Consider the following 4,085-nt stretch of genomic DNA (forward strand, 5'->3'; position numbering starts at 1 on the left):
ACACACTTACTTAATCTTAGCGGATTACTTCAGATGTTTTTAAAAAGTATATTAAGATGCCTTTTCACTGTAGTATTTAAATATCTGTTACAGGTTTCCAAGGTGGACTTGAACAGATGGCCTTATATTACCAAAACTTTTATATTCTAGTTGTTTTTGTACTTCTTTTGCATACAAGCCGAATGTTTGTGCTTCCCGTGCATGCAGTCAAAGACTCAGCACAGGTTTTAGAGGAAAGAGTCAAACATGAACTAGGAAGCCAGGTGAGTCTCCTTTCTCCAGTGGAAGAGCCGGGACCTTCCCCCTGCACCCCTGACATGCAGGGACGGGGTGTGAGGAAGACGCTGCCTCCCAGTGGCCTGGACGGGATGTTTCCAAGCTCTTGTTCTCCTAACGCCTCGACAGGCGCTCACTGAAGTGTATGAATATTTTTTAAAAAGGTTTTGCAGTAAACTAGTCTTCCCCTCTGCTTTCTCGAAAGCTTACTGAGCCCTGGGCCCCGAGCCTGGGCCGGGCATAGATTTCCTCTTCCACAAGCTGCCGCTTTTCTGGGCACCTTGAAGCATCAGGGCGCGAAATCGAACTAGATGTGGGCAGGGAGAGTGTTGCTTACCTGCCCTGCGGGGGCAGGGTCTCCTGAAACTGGGTTAATTCTTTATAGAAATGTGAACACTGAATTTATTTTAAAAAAAATAATAAAAATTAAAAAAAATAAAAATTAAAAAAAAAACCACAGAAAACAACTTACATGTATATAGGTCTTGAAGTGCGTGAAGTGGCTGCTTTTTTTTTTCTTTTTCTTTTGCTTTTTTTTGCTTTTTGTAGAAGAGATTGAGAATGGTACTCTAATCAAAAATAAAGTTTTGTAGTGGGACCAGAAATTACTTACCTAACATCCACCCCCATTTCCCCTCATCCTGCTGGGGTTGAAGGTTCCAGACCTGCTGTCGAGGCCTTGTGTTTGTCAGACACCCGGCATCCTTCTGCAAGGACGCAACTGTGAGCTGAGGTGTGAGCCTAGGAGCCCAGGACCCCGACCCCAGCCACTGCTGCCAGCCTCAGAAAGGCACCCAGGTGTGCAGGGGAGCATGCAGGGCCCGGCGGCCCCCAGGAATCACAGATAGGGCTAAGGTTTTCACCTTAACTGTGAAGGCAGGAGGAGTAGGTGGCTGTCTCCTCCTGTCCTTCACAGAACTGATTCTCACTCTCTGTCCCTTCAGTCCAGGGGGCCAGGGCTCAGGAGCCATGACCTGGTGTCTCCTGCCCACCTTGGTCCCAGGTAAATGTGAATGGAGACAGGTATGAGAGCCCGTCCTAGTCTTTGATTCCCCCCAACCCCACCTCGGGCCTCACGACGGTGCTACCTAAGAAAGTCTTCCCTCCCACCCCCGCCAGCCTGGTCAGTGGTCAGCAAATTGGAAGAGGATCCGACAGGAGTGTAAATGTGAGACACAATGTCGATTATACCTATTTGTGGTTTAGCTTTGTATTTAAACAAGGAAATAAACTTGAAAATTATTTGTCATCATAAAAATGAAACAAAAATTAAAATATTTATTGCCAGGCAAGGCCACTTGTGTGTCTTTCTGTTTTTACAATTTGACTGTGTCACACCAACATGAGTCTAAGCTTTGGTAAGCGTCCTCCTGGGGAACCAGAAAAGCGTACTGATGTGATTTTGAGCATGTTTTCTAGAACTCTTGAGTTCTTTGGTTTCCTCATCTGTATACTGGGGACCATAGGGTATGTGAAGATTAAAAGGTAATGCTTTTTTTTTGGAGACAGTCTCACTCTGTTACCTAGGCTGGAGTTCAGTGGGGCATTCTCAGCTCACTGCAACCTCCTGGGTTCAAGCGATTCTCGTGCCTCAGCCACTTGAATATCTGGGATTACAGGCATGCGCCACCACACCCAGCCTTTTCTCTTTTTTTGAGATGGAATTTCCCTCTGTCGCTCAGGCTGGAATGCAGTGGCACAATCTGGGCTCACTGCAATCTTCACCTCCCAGGTTCAAGTGATTCTGCCTCAACCTCCCAAGTAGCTGGGATTATAGGTGCCTGCCACCATACCCAGCTAATTTTTTTGTATTTTTAGTAGAGATGGTCTTTCACCATGTTGACCAGGCTGGTTTTGAACTTCTGACCTCAAGTGATCTGCCCATCTTGGCCTCCCAAACTGCTAGGGTTACAGGCGTGAGCCACTGTACCCGGCCACAGTAGAGTCGGTTTCACCATGTTGGCCAGGCTGGTCTCAAACTCCTGACCTTAAGTGATCCACCTGCCTTGGCCTCCCAAAATGCTGGGATTACAGGCATGAACCACCACGCCCAGCTTAAAAGTTAATGCATTTTGAGCCTTAGAACAGTGCCTGGCACATAGTAAGCATCATAAATTTTAGCTGATGTAATTGTCATTGTGACTTATAATTTACTAGACTTGATGATTCTCAGGACACTGTGAATCATCACTGCACCTGTCTTGTGTTAGAAGTCCCTATTACCAGCCCAGATCCCTGTCCCCTCCATGCTTGGGCACTGGTGGCAGATTGGAACGGTGAGTAGAGCCCTTGGTTTAGATACAAGAGATCCAGTTCCAGCATCAGTTTTAAGTGTTTGTCAGCTGTGTGACATTGGTCAAGTCAATTCCCCTCTCTGAAACTTGTCTGTCAAATAGGGATAATCTCTGCCCACTTGACTTGCCTCTTCCCCCAAAGATTCAGGCATCAGTATTATAGCCTCACCTTGGAGGGGGCATGTGGCCGCTGGAACAGAACATCTGCTTCCAATCTACTGCTGTGTAACTCGGGCAGGTACGTAGTCTCCTTGTGCATCAGTTTCCCTCCCTGTAACATGGAGATGGTAATACTTGTACGGCGCCAGGCGCGGTGGCTCATGCCTGTAATCCCAGGACTTTGGGAGGCTGAGGTGGGCGGATCATGAGGTCAGGAGATCGAGAACATCCTGACTAACACGGTGAAACCCCATCTCTACTAAAAATACAAAAAAAAAATTAGCCGGGCGTGGTGGCGGGTGCCTGTAGTCCCAGCTACTCGGGAGGCTGAGGCAGGAGAATGGCATGAACCGAGGAGGTGGAGTTTGAAGTGAGCCGAGATTGTGCCACTGCACTCCAGCCTGGGTGACAGAGCGAGACTGCATCTCAATAAATAAATAAATAATATTAATAATACTTGTACGGGGTGATTGTGAGGATTTAATGAGTTAATACAAAACACTTGGAACAGTGCCTTGCACATAGACAATCTTCAGTAATCAATATTAGCTATTATTAGAATTAAAAATTTGGCTAGCTTCTATTCAGTGTTTACAAGTGCTCAGGACTAATAGCTAATAAGTGCCTCCAAGTTCTGATATGTAGTTGCTATATTTATTTGTTCATTTTATTTTTTGTAGAGATAGGGTCTCATTATGTTGCCCAAGCTAGTCTCAAACTCCTGGCCTCAAGTGATTCTCACGTCTCACCCTCCCACAGGGCTGTGATTACAGGCATGCGTGAGCCACTGTGCCTGACCTATTTGTTCTTTTTTTTCTTTTTTTTTTTGAGATGGAGTCTTGGTCTGTCTGTTGCCCAGGCTGGAGTGCAGAGGCACAATCTCAGCTCACTGAAACCTCCACCTCCCGGGTTCAAGCAATTCTCCTGCCTCAGCCTCCTGAGTAGCTAGGATTACAGGTGTGCACCACCACACTCAGCTAATTTTTGTACTTTTAGTAGAGATGAGGTTTCACCATGTTGGCCAGCCTGGTCTCCTGACCTCGTGATCTGCCCATCTCCCAAAGTGCTAGGATTACAGATGTGAGCCACTGCGCCCGGCCTTATTTGTTCATTATAAAAGATGACTGCTGGCAGGGCACAGTGGCTCACGCCTGTAATCCCACCACTTTGGGAGGGCGAGGCAGGCGGATCATGAGGTCAGGAGCTGATACCGTGCCACTGCACTCCAGCCTGGGCGACAGAGCGAGACTCCGTCTCAAATAAGTAAATAAAATAAAAGATGATTGCTACAGCAACTACTTCCTGTGCCTTCTGAGGCTTGGCTTGAAAATCTACTTTTTTTTTTTTTTTTTTTTT

This window comes from Mandrillus leucophaeus, unplaced genomic scaffold (genome assembly GCF_000951045.1).
Source record: "Mandrillus leucophaeus isolate KB7577 unplaced genomic scaffold, Mleu.le_1.0 Scaffold7, whole genome shotgun sequence".
Lineage (NCBI taxonomy): Eukaryota > Metazoa > Chordata > Mammalia > Primates > Cercopithecidae > Mandrillus > Mandrillus leucophaeus.